Genomic DNA, 20521 nt, shown 5'->3' on the forward strand with positions numbered 1-20521 from the left:
TGCTGGAAAACTGGCTTCCTCTTCTCTTTATTCTTCTCAGCTGTGAAGTCTTCCAGGCTGAGCTAGGAGCCCATAGGGCACAAACTCTCGCTCCTTCGCTGGGGGTCCAAGAAGGAAGTTGCCTCAGCTCTTGGTAGCATCACCACCAGGTGACACATAAGCCCCGACTCTGGGTTACCCTGACTGCCCCTGTGAATCCGCTCCAGAGCTGGAACCAAGACGTTAGCATCAGGTCCAAGGTGAGGGGCTGCAACCCAGGCTCCAAGTCTGTTGTTGTTTGTGATTCTTCTTTCTCTGATCCTCCTTCCCTCCCTCCTCTGCCTCTTCTTTCTCAGACAGTCTTACATAGCATGTATCTCAGGTCAGCCTCTAACTCCCCAGGTAGCCAAGGAAAACCTTGTGCTCACGATCCCCCCCTCACCTCTACCTCCTGAATGCTGGCATTATAGGCACACAGCGCCAAGCCAATTTGCAGGGTTCAGCGTATGCTAGGCAAGCAGTCTACCAAGGAAGCCACATCCCGAGCCCTGAGAGTGTGTGTATCGTTAGCACAGTTGCCAGAAGAGGCCATTTGATCCTCTATTGCTGCAGTTAGAGGCCATTCAGGGTGGGTGCTGAGAATCAAGCTCAGGTTCTCTGAAAGAGCAGCAAGTGCTCCTTAACCACTGGGCCATCTCTCCAGCCCCAAGCAGTATTTCCTAAGCGTGAGTGAATAGCAGTCCCGTGAGTCACCACTTTGCTCTTGTCCCAGGATTTGCTTGGAAATTAGGATGAGATGGGTTCTGCAAACGTACACAGGGTTCCTGTGTATAAAGTGTGTAGAGCTGGTTTATGTGGGGTTGGTGGTCTCTCTCTCTTTCCTCCCTCCCTTCCTCTCCCTCTCTCTTTTTCTCTGTCCCCCCTACCCCACCCCCGTGTGTGTACGTGCAGATATACATGTGTAACCAGAGGTCAACCGTGGATGTTACTTTTCCCTCAGATGCCATCCAGGCTTTGAGACCAGGTTTCTCACTGGTGTGAAGCCCAGGGCGTAGACTAAGCTGGCCTATCATCCAGCCCAGGGATCCTCCTGTTTCTGACCCAGCTCCCCACAACCCTCACCCCCAGTGCCGCCACTCCTGGCATGTTTTTTTCCTCAGTGATATTGTCTTAGCCCAGCCTTGAACTTTCTATGTAGCCCTGAGGTTAGTCTTGAACTCTTGTTCCTCCTGCAGAGTAAGAAATATGTGTCCTGTCCCCCACACACACCATTTCATTTGTATGTGAGCGAAGAGACATTCATGTCACATGTATGCAGCACCATGCAGGCCAGAAGATGGCATCAGATCTCCTGGGGATGGGGCTTCGGGCATTTGTGAGCCCCCTGACAAGGATGCAGAGAACTGAATTTGGGTCCTTTGGAGGAGTGCATGCAGGCAGGATCCACTGAGCGGTCTCTCCAGCACTGCATGCACTCCTGGCTTCTTTGATGTGGCTTCTAGGGACAGAGCTAGGATCCCCATGCTTGTATGGCTGTCACTTTCCCAACTGAGCCGTCTTCCCAGCCTCCAGTTTTGGTTTTGAACAGGTTTGTGTCACAAGGTTTGTCTTATTCACTTATTTCAGCCCCATCTCTACCACATGCCCGAGTCAGGGCTCAGCCAACACCCAGCCCCTCCCTGATGCTATTCTCCCTGCCCAGAGCTTCCCGTCTCTACAGTCAGTAGCGTCAGTAGCGGTACTTAGAGTGACAGATCTGGGTAGGCGGTGACAGAGCAATCCCAAAGAAACTTCGTTTTAAAAATATCTTCTTGGCAGAGTGTGTATGTCCAGCACATTCAGTGTGAGTGCCCGGCCTACCTGACCCATGACCCATGACCAAACGCGGTCAGTCACCGCACTCCGCTGCACCTTCCACCCCAGCCTCGTTCATCTCCTAGTTGAACGTCCGAGCCTTTTGACCAACAGCTGCTTTCCCTCAGGCCCTGAGAATCGCTGCTCCGCTTTCCCGGAAGCCACCTGCTGTGATAAGCTAATGGGTTGAGTGTCTACCGGAAACCCTGCCTCTGGGTGGCTTTCGCCTCTGGCTGGGGGCTCTCTATCTGCCTTTTCCCTGTGTCCATACCTTCAACACCAGGCCCTGGGTGTAAACTCTAGGAAGGACGGCGTGTGCTCCCCTTCCCTTGAAGACACCTAGAAAATTGCTTTCTGGTATTTCCTTGTCTCCATCCAATCTCATGGTCATTGTGCTGCAAAGGATGCTGGGAGGCAGCTCTGTGGCTTCTTAAAGCCTGGAAGAGACACTGGGTGAAGGCTGTCATCTACACTCTGAGGGCAGGGTGGGCTTATTAACCTTGGAACTGGCCTTCTCCTTTGTGTGTTCCTAGGAAGAGGTGTGCACATGTGTGTGAATATACACTTGGAGGTCCCTGGAGGTCAGAGGTCAACCCTCAGGTCTTATTCCTTGGCTGTTATCCATCTTTTTTATTTTTAAGTGTTTTTGTTACACCCCCTTGACTCCCCCCCCTCTCTCCCTCTCTCTCTCTCTCTCTCTCTCTCTCTCTCTCTCTCTCTCTCTCTCTGTCTCTGGTGGCCTGATTTCAATCCCTAGAACCATACTGTGGAAGGAGAGAATGGATTGGCTTTTGCAAGTTATCTTTTGCACGACACTGATGAGGTGGCCCACACATGCTTCCCCCACCCCCACAAGACCCCAGAGAGAGACAGAGACACAAAGAGACAGAGACAAAGAGACACAGACAGACAGACAAGCTCCTGTACCAGCTGACCCATCTCACCAGCCCCCATCTGCACTTGTTTTCGCCTCCAGGAGGCAAACATGACTTGGGTTTTATTGGTGAGCACTTGTGACTTCTGTAGGTCTGCAGACAAATGTAAGGAATCAAATTGTGTGTGACAAGGACTGGGCCTGCAGCCGCTGGAGTTGTGGTCCTTGGAGGCTGGTTTAGGCTGTTACCCTTTAGCTCCTAAAATATAGCACTTTCTCCTTCTCCCTGGAGGCAGGGGGTAGCTGTCAGTTACAGCAGGGGAAGCTTTTAGTTTAGCCTCTGGTGAGATGACTTAACAAAGCTCTTCGGATGCTGAGTGGCCAGTAGTGTGGGACCTCCTCCTCCTCCTCCTTCTCCTCCTCCCCCTCCTCCTCCTTTTCTTCCCAGATACAGGGTTTCTCTGTGTAGCTTGGTTGTCCTGAGATTGACTCTATAGACCAGGCTGACCTCAAACTCAGATCCTCCCGCTTCTACCTTCAAAACGCTGTCTCAAAAAACAAAAAACAAAAACAAAAACAAAAACAAAACGCTGGGGTTGAAAGTGTGTGCCACCCCATTGGCTAAAATGGACTGCTTCTTAGTTCAGAGCCAGGTGTCATGCCTTAAATCACAACACCCAGGAAACCAAAGCAGAAGGATTTCCACAGGTTCCAGGCCAGCCAAGACTATCTAGATAGGGCCCCCATCTAGAAGAAGAAGAAGAAGAAGAAGAAGAAGAAGAAGAAGAAGAAGAAGAAGAAGAAGAAGAAGAAGGATAGATAGATAGATAGATAGATAGATAGATAGATAGATAGATGGAGGGGTGCACTTCCAAACTGATGAGCTTATTAAAATTTCTGACCTTGTGGCAGCAAGACGGCTCGTTGGGTAAAGGTGCTTGCTGCCAACACCAACAACCTGGGACCCACAGAGTGGGAGGAGAGAGCCAAAGCCCTCAGATTCTCCTGACCCTCACATGCATCCCACCATACACACCTGCCGCCAATCTGATGACCTAATCAAAATCTCCAGAACCTGAACAATGGAAGGGAAGGAGCCACTCCTGCAAGCTGTCCTCAGACCTCCACGTGTGAGCATGCCTGGGGCACAGCTTCCCCACACACACAGTCTGTCTAGGACCACAGTTTTGCATTAAGTGGTGATATTTTTAAAATCTCAGGCCATGCAGATGGTTCAGTGGGTTCACTTGCCACCAAGCCTGGTGATGCTAGTTCGAGCCTGGGGATCTACATAGCATTAAGAAGAGGACCAACGACTCCTGCAGGTTGTCCCTCTGACTTCCACACACTGGCATGTGCATGTATGCACACACACACACACATGTGTGTGCAGACACACCCGTGCATGCACACATGCACAAACACAAGCACGCACACCACCCACACACATACAGGCAGACACAAACACAGAAACAGACACGCATACACACAGACACATATAACAATCTCAGCTGGTCATGGTGGTAAATGCCTATAATCTCAGCACCTAGGAAGCTGAGATAAGAGGATTGCCAAATTCAAGACTCTTCATAGTGAGACCCTGTCAAAAAAAAAAAAAACCTCAAATTTCTGCATGTTCTTTTGTGAGAAGAGGTTGGAGATGGGAGTGTCACACACATAGTCTAGGTTATCCTAGAATTCACTATGTAGATGAGGCTAGCCTTGGACTTGCGATCCTCCTGTCTCTGCCTTTCAGCTGTTGGAATTACAGTGAGAGCCACCATATCCTACTAGGTCCTGAATGAGGTGTCAACACAGTCGTAAAATCCACCAACCCTCGATCAACAACACAGTAGTCTTTGTAAACATCAACTCATTTGAAACTTGGCCACAAGAATGCAAAATTTTTATAGTAACCATCTAAAAGGCATGCTATTAAAATTTTGGGCTTTTTGCACCAAGAGTATTGGGAATTTATCCTACATCCCTTGACTCACTCAAGCGACATAAAGTATCACTTGTCCATAGATCCTAGGACTCAGCAAATGCTGGCCCCTCTAATGGGACAGGGTGTGCTCCCTGTGACCTTATGCTGCCAGCACAATTGGTTTTTGGTGATGACTCCACTTGCAATTGGCCAAGAGGGAACCATTTCCATCGATTACCTCTCAGGGCTGCTCAGACTCCCACATTTAAATGTAAATCTTGACAGTGGAACAAAATGGTGATCCGGAAGGGCTGTGAGAGCTGGGAACCACGATCAAATAAGTAGACAGATCTGCAGACAGAGCTCATTGTGAAGGAGGAGGAGGAGCAGGAGGAGGAGAAGGAGGAAGAGGAGGAGAGGGAGGAGGAGGAGAGGGAGGAGGAAGAAGAAGAGGAAGAGGAAGAAGAAGAAGAAGAGGAAGAGGAAGAGGAAGAGGAAGAGGAAGAGGAAGAGGAAGAAGAAGAAGAAAACAGGGGCCTTGAGAGATGAACAGGGGTAGGGAAGCTGCTGTCCTCCAGCAATCTCTTAAAGTTTGATCTGCTTGATTTCTTATTGCATTTATTTTGAGAAAGAGTTTCACTATGTAGCACTCATTGGCCTGAAATTCACTAGCTCCTACATCCTGACGGCTGGGATTAAAGGCGTTAGAGATGGAACCAGAGCTTCATGCACACTAGGCAAATGCTCTGCCTGCTAAGCCACAGCCACAGCTTCCTCAGGCATCACCTGATGCTCACTCAAAGTCTAGTCTCTTATTTCGGTGTGGCCACGCCCCTGAGGAGGGGGTCTTGTAGTAATAAGAGTGGCGGGGCTGCGTCCCCAGCACCCCAGCTGCCTGCTAGCTTATGCCCCGAAATAACAACACACAAATTGTATTCATTTAAACACTGCTTGGCCCTTTAGCTCTAGCCCTTACTGGCTAATTCTGATATCCCGATCAACCCATCTCTAATAATCTGTGAGCACCGGTCTTAGTGAGCACCGGTCTTACCGGGAAGATTCTAGCCTACATCCATCCTGGGTCGGAGCTTCATCGCATGTGTCTGCCTGGGAGCCGGGCATGGTGTCTCTCTCTGAGGCGTCTTACCTCACTTCCTCTTCCTCCCAGCATTCTGTTCTGTTTACTCCACCCACCTATGTTCTAAGCTATGAGCCCAAGCAGTTTGTTTATTACTTAACCAATGAAATCAACAGATTGATATATGACACTCCCACATCACTTCCCCTTTTTCTGTTTAAACAAAAAAGGAAGGCTTTAACTTTAACATAGCAAAATTACATATAACAAAACAGTTATCAAGTAAAAATTACAATAATCTTTATCATAACTAAGGAAAACTATAACTATAACTAACTATTCTTAACTCCATCAAAGACTCCAGAAAGATATAATATTACCTAAACAAACAAGAAAAAAGCAACTTTCAAACTCTAGAAATGACAGAGACATCTCGCTGCCTGGACAGTCATCCAAAGTTTCTCTGTATTGTTGGGGCATCCATCTTCAGCCTTCAGGCCCATAGTATCCAGCAGACATTTCCATGAAGCAGGACATTTCAAAGTCAGTTCAATCACTATCTGTTGTGTCCTGCAGAATGTCTCGCAGACTCTTTCATGAATCAGGAACCCCGAAAGATCATCTCACCTTTAGGCAAGTTCAGTAGTCCTCTCTCTGCAGGTTCTCTGTGTCCAGTTTATGCAATAGTCCAGGCAAGAACAGTTTCTTGCCCAAATGACTATCAAACTCCATAAGGATCCTCTTCGATGCCCATCTTCTTCTTGAAGTAGATTGGTGCTGCCAGGAGCAGAGTGTCTCATTGTCATGAAAAATCCTAAGTTATTAAAACATTAAATAGCATATTCCATAGTCTTTGAAAGATATGAAGAATGCCAATCTAAAATATATCTATGTACAGCTAGAAAATCTTAACTAACATGACTACAAACTATTATGATTATCTATTAACAATCTATATTTCTAATTATACATTACATTTTTAAATTATACAATCACAGTACCTTAATCAAGATCAGAAACACATATACATATAACAAAATTGACCTTAAATTTAAATCACTAAAACAAAATCCATATCAATGTAAATTATTCATATCTCTATCAGGGTCTCTGAATGGGGAAACTGCCAGTACTCCACCTCCCCTTAAGGTGTCACTAACTAACTTGGCATTTGCTTCCAAGGGCTGTGGCCACCAAGCTGGGTGGTCAGAAGGGACAGGGGGAAATGACTCAGTGTTATGACAAATCTCCCATTTCCTCTGCTGCCTGGTGGACAAAGTGACAGGGTGCTGATGTGCCCCACCTGCTCTGCCAGCTGGTCTGGCACACCTGGTCCTCCGAAGCCCTGGAACTTTCTGTTTGAACCTTCATAAATGGGCCACACAGATAAGTCACTTACTGTTGTTATTGGTCCTCACCTACCCCAACCCCCCCCATCCCACCCCGCTGAGGACCCAGTATTATCACTTGGGCTCTGGGTAGACTCCAGAGAAATGTACCATAGTAGTTCTGCTCTTGGGCTGGAGAGATGATGAAAAACACTGGCTGCTCTTCCAGAGAACCTGGGTTCAGATCCCAGCACCCGTATAGTGGCTCACAGCCATCTATGGCTCCATGTGGGTTCTGGGAATTGAACTCAGGACCTCTGGAAGAGTAGCAAGGGCTCTTAACCACTGAGCCACCTCTCCAGTCCCAGGTTTTTATTTTTGTACTGATGCTAATTTCTTCATTCTAACAAATATGCTATGGTTACACAAGAGAAGCTGGGGGACACACATGGTGGAGCAACACAGCATACCTTCAGCAATGCCAGAATTCTGAAAGTTTTGTTTGGGGTGGGGGGGGGGCTTGGGGGTTTTAGGGTTTTGTTTTGTGGCTGATGCAGGCTTTGAACCCAAGTCCTCACATTTGCCAGCAAGCACTCCAACACTAAACTGTGTCCCCCATGCCTCTTTTTTCTTTTAATTTGTTAACAGGGTTTCATTAAATTGCCCACCTGGCCTCAACGCCCTTTGAGTTGATCTGACACCACCATCTGGTCTCTGTGGCACCAGGCACACATTCAGTGCACAGACATACCTGCAGGCAAAACATCACACACATAAAAGTAAACAAATCAGATTTTTTTTTTTTTGCAAAAGAAAGAAAATGGCCCTCAATAGTCCTCTGAGCTTTATCTTTATCTAAATTGTTTTAACTAGCCACCCATTGGGGCTAACTAAGACACTCAAGCTGGAAGAGGGGCAGCTCTTATAGAGGAAAACAATTAATTGGAGTTGCTTGCTTACAGTTTCAGAAGTCCAGTCCATTATCATCATGATGGCGAGTACAACAGTGTGCAGGCAGATGTGGTACTGGAGAAACAGCTCAAGTCCAACATTTTGAAGGCAACAGGAAGCCAACTGACAATCACACTGAGGGAAGCTTGAACAAAAGAGACCTCAAAGCCCAGCCCCACAGTGACACCCTTCCTCCAACAGGCCACACCTCCGAATAGTGCCACTCTCTCTGAGGACCATTTTCCCTCAAACTACCACAGTCAGATCAGCCCCACTGAAGCAAAGACCTCAGTGTCCTTCATTTCTGCTATCTGTTCGACTAATTTTTGCTCATTTATCCTCCTCTGACTTATTCTTCCTTTTTTATTTTAATTTAAGTTTTTTATCCTATTTTTTAAATGTATTATGTATAAAGTGTTCTGGGTACCAGATCTCATTACAGATGGCTGTGAGCCATCGTGTGTTTGCTGGGAACTGAACTCAGGACTTCTGGAACAACAGTCAGCTCTCTTAACCTCTGAGCCATCTCTCCAGTCCTCTATTTTATTTTTGTGTAGGGCAGGAGGCAAGAAAACATTTGACTACCTAGCATGGATTTGCACCCACCCAACAACCAAACCGTGACTGTTTGTGGCTATTATCACAGTTCATGCCTCAGGGAGGAAGAAGAGCAGGAAGTGTTCATCCTCTGCACACACACCCCATAAGTTCCTCAGCTTCAGCACGATGCTAGCTGAGGAATGACATGGACTCTGAGGCACTAACACTGACTGCTTCTCTTGGATGGGTGGAGGGAGGAACTGCTTGCGGGGAATAGGTGGCTCTGGGACGCCCTGTGACCCGTTCTTGGTTCACACCGTTCTTTTGTGGACCCAGGATTGCAGGATGGCTTCTGAGGCAGCCCCCACAGTATTTCCATTTACAGGATCACCAATTACCCCATGCCTATCCTTACCCCAGGTTTGGACTTACACTGTTAAAATTGCCACTCTCCCCAGTTTAGACCCCATGCCATATTGGTGGGATTCCCCAAAGAAACTGTCCAGCCCAGAGGGTGCTTAAGAACTATCGAAATGTGGGGTTTGTCTACAACCTGAATAGCCAGGGTCTCTAATTTTTTAAATAATTTATTTATTTTTATTTTATGTGCATTGGTGTTTTGCCTGTGTGTGTGTCTGTATGAGGGTGTAGGGTCCTCTCGAACTGGAGTTACAGACAGTTGTGAATTGCCAGGTGGGTTCTGGAAATTGAACCCAAGTCCTCTGGAAGAGCAGTCAGTGCTCTTAACCAGTGAATCATCTCTCCTGCCCCAGGTGTTGGTGGAAGACGCTTGTTTGTTTCCTGGCTGCTCAGACCCAAATAATCACACAGAAACTGTAATAATTAAAACACTGCTTGGCCTATTAGCTTATGCCTATTTCTAACTAGCTCTTACATCTTAAATTGATCCATCTCCATTAGTCTGTGCATCACCTCAAGGTAGTGGTTTACTGGCAAAGTTCCAGCAGGCTCCTGGAAGCATCTTTCTCCTTTGGCAGCTACATGGCTTCATCTCTGACTCTGACTTCTTTCTTCCTCTATCTGTTTGGAATTTCCACCTTATTCTATTCTGCCCTGATGGTAGGGCAAAACAGCTTTATTCATTAACCAATGGTTCAGCATACAGAGGGGAATCCCACATCACCTGGGTTTCTAATTTTTGAATCTGTAAAACTCCCTGTCTGGGGGCTGGAGAGATGGCTCAGTGGTTAAGAGCACTGACTGCTCTTCCAGAGGACCTGAGTTCAATTCCCAGCAACCACATAGTGGCTCACAGCCATCTATAATGAGACCTGGTGCCCCCTTCTGGCTTGCGGGCACACATGAAAGGAATGCTGTACACATAATAAATAAATATTAAAAAAAAAAAACTCCCTGTCTGGAGTTGGAAGACAGTTTGAGTCGGAGGTGGGGTGGGGGAGAGAAGGATGGGTTTCTCCAGGTCTGGAATGTAAATCACTCATTGTGGTGATTTTATAGGAATCCCCAAAATAAATAATCTGTGTTTAGAAAGGAATGCTGGAACAAGCTATCAGGAATAGAAAAACTCCTTGACCAGCCTTCTCTAGCCAGCACTAAAGTGTTATTAAAAATCTTATGTTGGGGCTGGAGAAATGGCTCAGTGGTTAAAAGCACTGGCTGCTCTTCCAGAGGACCCAGGTTCAGTTCCCAGCTCTTTCATGGCAGCTTACAACTATCTGTAACTCCTGTCCCAGGGATATACATGCCAGCTAAACACCAATGCACATAAAGTTTAAAAAAAAAAAAAGGTGCTGGATCCAGAATTATTTGGTTATTTGTTCTTACATTTTGCATTTATGTGTGTAGGTGTGGGGGACAAGCCAGGTTCACATGGTCTTTAGATGATAAGGTTTCCTGTCGCCCAGGCTGGCTTCAGACTGACCCTCCAGCCTCCACCTCCAGAATGCCGGGATTTCAGGTGTGTGTGACACCACACCCAGTTCAATTCGCTCAGTTTTCAGGGTGGAAGATGTATTTGAAAAAGAAATAGGGACGTAGGGTGTGTAAAATGGAGTCTGTCACTTGTAACCGGCTGTTGGTTTGCATTTGCCTAGAATATATACATATGTGTGTGTATGTGTGTGTGTATATACATATATACATTACATATATATATATATATATATATATATATATATATTTCTTTGCAGTAGTGGATTTTGACCAAAGCCTATTCTATCTATCTATTCTATCTCTGAGTTACTCCCCTCGCTACTTTACTTTTTTTTTTTTTTTTTTTTTTTTTTTTTGGTTTTTCGAGACAGGGTTTCTCTGTGGCTTTGGAGCCTGTCCTGGAACTAGCTCTGTAGACCAGGCTGGTCTCGAACTCACAGAGATCCGCCTGCCTCTGCCTCCCGAGTGCTGGGATTAAAGGCGTGCGCCACCATCGCCCGGCTGCTACTTTACTTTTAAATTGTAAGATAGTGTCTCTCTATGTTGTACAGGCTAACTTGTGAACTTTCAGTCCTCCTGCCTCAACTTCAGCTGAATTACAGAGCTGAACCAATAGACTCGTTGCTTGCCTCTTTATCTCCTTTCCTTCCCCTCCACTCCCCTGTCTGAGTTTTGTTTTTTAAGATTTATATCACGGCTTTGGTGGCATACACCTTTAATCCCGGCACTCGGGTGGCAGAGGCAGGAGGATGTCTGTGAGTTTGAAGCCAGCCTGTCCTACAGAGGAAGTTCAGTACAACCAGAGCTACACAAAGAAACCCTGTCTGGAAAAAAACAAATAAAAACGAAACAAAAAGAAAATTATTTTTATTTATGTATATGTTGTGAATGCCGGTGCCCACGGAGGCCAGAAGAGGGCGCCATATTCCGTAGAGCTGGAGTCAGTTGAGAGCCTCCAGGTGCAAGCACTGGGAACGGAACTTGCTTGTGATTTCTGTTGCACTGGAATGCAAGGGAAGAATCTCTTGGATATACCCTCCTCCAAAAGGCTGTGGCAGGGGGCTAGCCTGGGCTACAGTGATGACGCTGTTTTGTCAACTTGATCTGGAATCAAGTAACAAACATCCGAGGGCATCTGTGAGGATTTCCGAGAAAACCCACCGTAAACGTGGCAGCTGGACAGAAGGCAAAGCTCTTGATCTCTGCTGCTGCTGCTGCTGCTGCTGCTGTTGTTGCTGCGGCCGCCACCGCCAACGCTCATTCTCCATGGCCTCAGTCATCCAGTGTGGACTGAAGACCAGCGACTCTCCAGGAATCTTCCAGGCCTTTCAGGGCCTGGCTGGGCCTGCTTGTAGATGGAGCAGCTACAATGTTCTCGGCGATTCAGTAGGAAACAGCCATTGTCGCCGGTCTTAGACGGTATCGTGTAAACCAATTGAAACTCCTTTTTAATACATATTCATTTTATTGACTAACACAACAACATAGCAGGACCCTATTACCAAAAACCCAGCCAAGCAAACAAACAAACAAACAAGAAGCCTCGGCTCCAGAGCCCCCGTGCTCCTCGGACGAAGGCTGGGGTCCAGTTTTTGTCGCCAGCTTTGGGCTCCATGTTTGCGTTCCCCACTGTTTGATTGATCGCTCTCTGGGTAAACAGCAGCGGTGCTTGCTTTGGGGGGCGGGGGAGAGGTTCACAGGGGTCTGTCACTCCCCCATGTCCTGCCCTGGGCCATCCTGGAGGCCTTCTCCATGTTTCCCAGGCTTCTTTCCCCTACACTGTCCCCATCCGCTCTCCAACCCCAGCTTCAAGGAGGCGGCTCGATCGGTAAAGCGCTCATGTCACTTAGAGTTCATCCCCCCAGCACCCATGGAAAAGCTGGGTACAGCCATGCCCCACCTAGAAGCCTATGCGAGGAAACAGGCAGATGGACGACCACACTGGTCAACCAGAGCCGCCAAATCCATGGCTCCAGGCTCAGTGACTCATCTGAAGAGATAAGGGCTGAAGAAGATACCTGATGCTGACCTCTGACCCCGTCCATGCTCATGTCCACACATATGGCCACACACGTACTCACACAACCTTTCACCTGTGACAAATGACTAACTCAAATTATCCCTCATGTTAGTGACCCCTAACTTTACTTCTGAATAAGCATTTTTTACCCAGCCCATAAATCGGCACTTTCTGTTCACAAGTCATTAAAACCCAACTGTTTTTTCGGGAACACCCATTAACTGTCCCGAGAAGATTAGGGTGCCTAATAGCACTTAATGGAGTTCACACACTCGTGCATCACGCACGCATGCACACACACACACACACACACACACACATACACACACGCGCCCTAAACCTGCACAGTCACTGCCCCCTGAGGAAATGGGATCGGGTCACTCACTTGCATTCTCTGGATATATTTTAATGTTTCTAAGAAGGAAAAGATCTCTGACAGGTTCAACCAGAAGACAGAAGCCTTATGTTTTGTTTGTTTGTTGTTGTTTTTTTTTTTTTTTTTTTTTAACGTATAGCTGAGGGGCTGGGGATGTGACTTGATTTTCAGACTGTACAAGAAGGCCAGGGTGCCTTCCCCAACAAAGCAAAAGCCAGGCACAGTGGCCCACACCTGTCACCCCAGTACTCTGGAAGCTGAGGCAGGGGGGTAGGATGGGGAATTCAAGGTCATCCTTGGCTGTGTGGTGAACCTGAGGCTACATGAATCAGTCTCAAAAGGTGGGAGAGGATGTCGAAAGAATGGCTTGCATCACATTAATTTTTTTTTAATATTTTTTTGATTTAGTGGTGTGTGGATGTGTGTATCACACACGTAGAGGTCAGAGGACAACCGTTAGGCAGCAGCTCTCTCCTTCCACCTCTGTGGTTTTCCGAGATTGAGCCAGGTTTCTGACTAGGCACTCTTACCTGCTGAGCCATCTGCACTCCCTCTATTCATTTTTAATTTTTTTATTCCATTTATTTGTTGGGGGGCACAGGAAGTGTGTGTGGAGGTCAGACAACTTTCAAGGACTGGGTCTCCCCTCCCACTATATGGGTTCTAGGAATTGAACTTAAGGGGTTAGGCATGTACGGCAGTGCCCTTCCCCAGTGAGCCACCTCACTGGCCCTTGGGGTTATTTGTTTAAAGCAGTGTTTCTCAGTTGTGGGGGTCCCTTACTAGTTATCCTGCATACTAGATATTTACATTAGGATTCATAACGGTATCAAAGTTACAGTTATGAAATAGGAATGAAATAATTTGAGGAACTTTATTAAAGGGTCACAGCATTAGGAAGGCTGAGGACCATTGGCTAAAGAGATAATCCATTCATATAATTCAATATTCAAAAAGTTCAGAGAGCCACACGTCAATATTCTAACAATCATCCAGGGTCCCAGCCCAGAAGCCCCCACCGTGACCAGCCTGTAAAGACCTTCTTGAGTACCTGGGCTTTGTGCTGCACCCTTTAATCCAGCAGAGGCGGGCAGATCTCTGTGAGCTTGAGGCCAGCCTGGGCTACAGAGTCTCCCTCCCTTCTTCCCTCCCTCTCTCCTTCCCTTCCTCAGTGTGTGTGTGTGTGTGTGTGTGTGTGTGTGTGTGTGTGTCACAAGATAGCCCAGGTTGGTCTTGAACTGCTGACAGTCCTCTTGCCTCAGTTTCCCAAGTGCTGGGATGACAGTGTGAACCACCATGCCCAGCTTTTTGGAAATTTACTTATTCACCAAGTGAATAGTGTGTGTGTGTGTGTGTGTGTGTGTGTGTGTGTGTGTGTGTGTGTGTGTATGCGTGAGTATATGTGTGAGAGAGAGAGAGAGAGAGAGAGAGAGAGAGAGAGATAGAATGAGAAAGTCAGAAGGATGTCAAATCCCTTGGAATAGGCATTACAGGCATTTGTGAGCTGCTTGATGTGGGAATCAAACCCAGGTCTTTTCCAACATGCTCTTAATCCATGAGCCATCTCTTCAGTTCCCAATTTTATTTATTTATTTATTGTTTGTTTGTTTGTTTGTTTTGGGGAGGGTTCCAAGACAGGGTTTCTCTATGTAGCTCTAGATGTTCTGGAACTCACTCTGTAGACCAGGCTAACCTCAAACTCACAGAGATCTGCCTGCTTCTGTGCTGCAATTAAAGGCATGCATCACCACCGCCTGGTCAGAAATACTTTTTTAAAATGTCTGTATGTGTAAACCTGTCTATATGCCCCACATGTATGCAGTGCCCACAGATACCAGGAGAGGGCGTCAGATGCCCTGGAGCTGGAGTTCCATGCAGTAGCTCCCCTGATGTGGGAGCTGGGAACCGAACCTGGGTCTTCTGCATGAACAGTGAACACTCCTAACAGCCGTGTCATTTCTCCAACTGTATCACCAAGCAAATACCGTGAACACAACCTTTCTATTCATTGTTACAGCTGAACTGAATCACATTAGTGTGGTCTACATAAGACCGCTGTCTCAATAAAATAAAATCAACACACACAAGGGTGGGGAGGGAAGTATAGCCCAGTCCATAAAATACATATCTTAAAAGTTCATGGACCTGATTTGGCTCCCCAAGACCCATAGAAAAACGCAGAGGGTCGGGGTATGAGCCAGTAATCCCAGCACTGGGGAGAGGAAAAAAGCTCTGGGGCTCATGGGCCAGCCTAGGCTAATCTATGAGCTCCAGGCTAAGGAGAGTCTCGTTCTCAAATGTCAACATGGTTTCTGAGAGTGACACCTGAGCTTGTCCTCTGACCTGTGCATACACATGCAGTTTTAAAATGTATTTAGGGGCTGGGGACATGGCTTAGTTGGTAAGAACACTGGCTGCTCATCCAAGGGACCCAGGTTCAATTTCCAGCATGTACATGAAGGCTTACGACCATCTGCAACTCCAGTTCCAGAGGACCTAATACCCTCTTCTGGCCACCTGTATGAACACGTTGCACACAAATACATGCTGGTTCTCACAATACATATATGACAAAAGATCTTGAAAAGAAAAATCTATTTAGGGGGCTGGAGAGATGGATCAGCCATTAGGAGCACTGGCTGCTCTTCCAGAGGTCCTGAGTTCAATTCCTAGCAACCATGTGCCCCCTCACAACCATCTATAGTGGGAGCTGATGCCCTCTTCTGGCATAAAGGTATATAAACAGATAGGGCACTCATACATAAAATAAATAAATCTTTAAAAAAAATTTTTTAAAAATTTGGCCTGGAAAGATGGCCCAATGGTTAAAGAGCACTGGTGGTTCTTCCAGAGGACCTGAGTTCAATTCCCAGCACTCACATGGCAGCTCACAACCGTCTTTAATTCCAGTTCCAGGGGACCTAACACCCATGGCAAAATACCAATGTGCCTAAAATAAAAACAAATAATTTTTTTAAAAAATTAATTCATTTAGTATTTAAGTCTCTGTTACTTTCCACCAAAGGGCTTAGCAAGCCTGACATCCCTGAGACCTGGGCCTTCTTAGCCCCATTTTGTAGGTGAAGAAGCTGACGCTCAGAAGATGAAGGCACTCAGAGGCATGGCTGGACTAGATCTCAGATTTCAACTTCCAACTCCTGTACCTACTCGCCTGCCTCAAAACACAGAGAGTCTATTTCCCTGCAGAGATATAGCATCCAGCGGCCAGAACGTGGCAGAGCTGCCCAGGGCAGGGACAGGTGTTGGGAGCAGCCTTTCTGCAGAAGAAGTCAGGGAGCTCTCTGGAATTAAACTGCAGACTGAGCACCGTGCCTTGTGACAAACAGGCTCTGCTCCTCACTTTGGGAAGCTCACTGCCTGCATCTTATCAGGCTGCCATAGAAATGTAAGCAAGTTCTCAAGACTTGGGAGTCCAAGGTCAAGACATGAAGATACCAGCAGAACTAGGCACACCGGGCAAGCCACTGTTGCTAACCTCCAGCCCCTCCTGTCCCGTTTTCTTCAAGATTTTATGGTTTTATTTGTACGTTTATGTGAAGAGGATGTTTTCCAGCAGTATTTCTGTGTACTACATGCATACAGTGCCCATGATGGTCAGATTGAGAGCATGGGATCCCCTGGAACTGGAGTTATGGATAGCTGTGTGTGAGCTGCCATGTGGGTGCTGGGACCCAAATTTGGGTCCTCTGGAGAGTAGCCAAAGCTCTTAATAGCTGAGCCATCCCTCCAGCTCCAGCTTGAGTTTCTGAAAAGGAAATCAAATAACACTGGAGGTTCCTTTGTGGTTTGGACAAAATCCTTCTCGAGGAACTACAGGGTTCGCGCCTATATTTTGCTAGTCTGAGTGTTTATTATTTCAAACACTGGGGGCAAAGCTGAAAATTGTTCCCTTCTTGTGGGGGAAAAAAGCTAGCAAAATTGTCAGAAGTGAGCCATCACAAAAGAATGGGAGAGCCCTTCTTCTGGCAACTTGTCTCAGAGATCTTGCTGTAGGCCAAGGAGACCCTGAGACTCTGATCAGTAGCACATCTTGACTAAGGATATCCCAACTCGAACAGGTGACCCCAGAGCTTTGGATGAAGTGTCAGAAGAAGTGGACGGAAAGCCAGGGAGCCCTGGATGAAATGGGGAGGGCTGGCATGTCATCTAAACATGCCTTTCCTGGTGACAAATGACACCACAGGGGGTGAGGTGGGGCTGTGGCCTTCTCCAAATCAAGCTTGATGTGTGATCACTAGGGGCTGGACACACTGCAAGTCAAAGTCTGGCACGTAAATTTGAGATGCTCAAATGTGCCACCACTGGGTCAGTCTGTAAGAACACACTGCTGGCTGAGTGCCCTTTGGAAAGGGCCTGTAGTGATGTGAAAGAAAATGACCACCAAAGGGAGCGGCACTATTAGGAGGTGGGGCCATGTTGGAGTAGGTCTGGCCTTGATGAAGGAAGTGTGTCACTGTGGGGGGAGGGCTTCAAGGTATTCTATGCTCAAGCTACGCCTAGATCAGTTCACTTCCTGTTGCCCGTGCGTAAGAGTTGTTGTGGTTTCCCAGTAGCAGCCGTGATGGCGCACGCCTTTAAGGCCAGCACTCAGGAGGCAGAGACAGGTGAATCTCTATGAGTTCAAGGCCAGCCTGGTCTACAGAATGAGTTCCAGGACAGCCAGGACTGCACAGAGAAACCCTGTCTCGAAAGAAAGAAAATGAATGTGGTAACTCATCACTCCAGTACAAGTAGCATAGCATTGTTTGCCAAAAGTGTTTGGATTTTCAGGGAAAACCTAGAATCTGGGAGTGTTTCTATTGACCACCTCGCACTCAGAGTCCCACAATTCTCACACGTGTCTTTTAGTTTTTAAACATTTTTAGATGTATTTTATGTGTATGAGCCCTATGTAGCCATTTGCAAGCAGGTGCCTCTGGAAGCCAGAAGAAGGCATCAGATCTGTGGAACTGGATGGAGTTTCAGACGGTCATGAGCCACCCTCTGAGTGCTAGGAACCGACCCCAGGCCTCTGCAAGGGCAAGCAGTGCTCTTAACCACTGAGCCATCTCTCCAGTCCCCACTCACGTGCTGAAGTGGGGACAATGGTGATATGCACAAATAGGATTCTTTTTTAATGTTTGATAATCAAATATGTCAATAATTGGACAATCTGTATAAAACAGTTTTCTTTTTCTTTTTTTTTCTTTTTTCTTTTTCTTTTTTTTTTTTTTTTTTTTTTTGAGACAGGATTTCTCTGTGTAGCTTTGGAGCCTAACCTAGAACTTTCTTTGTAGACCAGGCTGGCCTTGAACTCACAGAGATCCTCCTGCCTCTGCCTCCTGAGGGCTGGGATTAAAGGCATGTGCCACCAACCACTGCCCAGTTAAAACAGTTTTCTAGTTATTTCTACATGATCAAAGAATGTTATTATAAAATCCTGCTTGGGGAAAAGATGTGTTCAGAATGCCAAATGGTGGCCAATATTTATATTACTTTTAGTACTGCGGATGTAGCCCTAGGCCATGCTCATGGAAGGTAATTGCTCTCCCACTGAGACACACCAAGGTCCCTAGGCCCCTGAAGAAGGAATGGGAGGGAATAGGTAGGTAGTAGGTAGGTAGGTAGGTAGGTAGGTACAAAGATTTGTGTGCATGTGGGGTATGTGTGGGGAGGTGTGCGGGTTGCACACTCGTGGGTGCGTGCATGCTTGCCTATGTTCAGGTGCGTGTGGAGGCAGTCAGTAGTTGATGGCTATCTTCGTCACTCTTCACTTTATTGGTTGAAGCAAGGTCTGTCACGAACCTGGAGCTCGTCACCCATCGTCTAGCTGGCTAGCTTGCCTCAGGGATGCTGTGTCTGCCTCCTGAAGGCTGTGATGGCAACTGCCCACTCTGTATGTAGGTCCCGGAGACCGCAAGTTCAGCCCTCATGCCTACATGGCAAGTGTTTTATTCGTCAGCTCTTTGCCCAGCCCAACATGTATCATTTACTTTTTATGACTTTCAGTAACGATCAAAGCCCCAATGATGATCAATGCCTATAAATGCTTTCGTCTTATTTCCTGTGTGTGTACATGTGTGGGGTCTGTGTGCCACGGTGCACATGTGAATGTCAAAGAATTTAGGGAAATCAGCTCCCTCCTCCCATCACATGGTTCTAAGGCTCTAGCGCAGGTCATCAGGCGTGGCAGCAAGCGCCTCTACCTCTGGAGACAGCCCCCCCATAACCTTCTCATCCTGTGGGGAAACTGAGGGCCACCAAGATGGTATTTTAATATGCTGATCAGCGAACTCACCAGAACTACGGTGATCTGTACTGTCCCCACTGGCAGCAGTATTAAAATCTCCAACCCCCCCTCCCACATAGTCTTGCTACATTGCCCAGGCTAACCTGGAGCTCACTGTGTGGCTCGCGTTGGCCTTGAAATCATGACTTGCCTGCTTCAGCCTCCTGAGTGCCAGCTGAGGTGACAGGCCTGCGCCACAATGGTATGATGGTTCTGTTCCTTGTCATCTATTCACACTGTGCCCCACCCCCCAGACATCTTAGCACTCTTAGCACGTGTCTGTGTTTATTTCATACCAGACTTCATGTAAGACGGACTGGGGAACAGATCTGGGAAGTAATTTCCCAGCACCTTCTTTTCCTTCTTGTGTGTATATGCGTGGTGTGCTTTGTGTCTATGTGAGTTTGCATATGTCTTAGTTAGGGTCTCTATTGCTGTGAAGAGATACCATGACCACGGCGACCCTCATAGGAAACATCAGAGTACAGTTCACACGGATGGCGGCATAGTAGCACCCGGGCAGACTTGGTGCTGGAGAGGTAGCTGAGAGTTCTTCATCTGCATAGGCAGACAGTAGGGAGAGAGGGTGACGACACTGGGCATGGCTTGAGCATCCCAGACCTCAAAGCACACCCACGGTGACACACTTCCTCCAGCAAAGCCGCACCTACTCCTACAAGGCCACCCCTCCTAATAGTGCCACTCCCCATGGCCTATGGGGGCCATTTTCATTAGAACCACCACAGCAAGTGTGGATGGGTGGGCATGTGCCTGTGATATCACCAGTCATTCTTGGTCCTCTCTCCCATTGTATTCGTTGAGGCAGGGTCTCTCAATCAAACCCAGAGCTCGCTGATAAGGCTCCTCTCACTATATCTCACTATATATACATAAATTACTGTAGTAAGAGCTGCAGGCCTCTTCCCACAGCCCGGCTCCTGACCGCCTCGCTAGCTTATGCCCCGAAATAACAACACACAAATTGTATTTATTTAAACACTGCCTGGCCCATTAGCTCTAGCTTCTTACTGGCTAATTCTTATATCTTGATTTCCCATTTCTATTAATGTGTGTAGCATCCCAAGGTGTGCTTACCGGGAAAATTCTGGCCTATGTCCATCCTGGGTCAGAGCTTCATCACATCTGCCCCAGAGAGGGGAGCTATTGAGTCTGAGCTCACTTCCTCTTCCTCCCAGTATTCTGTTCTGTTTACTCCACCCACCTAAAGGCTGGCCTATCAAATAGGCCGAGGCAGTTTCTTTATTAGCCAATGACCTTCCTCCATCAAATTGCAGGTACTTCTGTGGCTTGTGGGAATCTCAACTCCAATCCTCTTGCTCACACAGTGTTTTACCACCAAGCCATCTCCCCAGTCCTCTCTCTTGATTGTG

This window comes from Microtus oregoni, unplaced genomic scaffold (genome assembly GCF_018167655.1).
Source record: "Microtus oregoni isolate MIOR12 unplaced genomic scaffold, Mior012 000020F_ref0000438, whole genome shotgun sequence".
NCBI classification, from domain to species: domain Eukaryota; kingdom Metazoa; phylum Chordata; class Mammalia; order Rodentia; family Cricetidae; genus Microtus; species Microtus oregoni.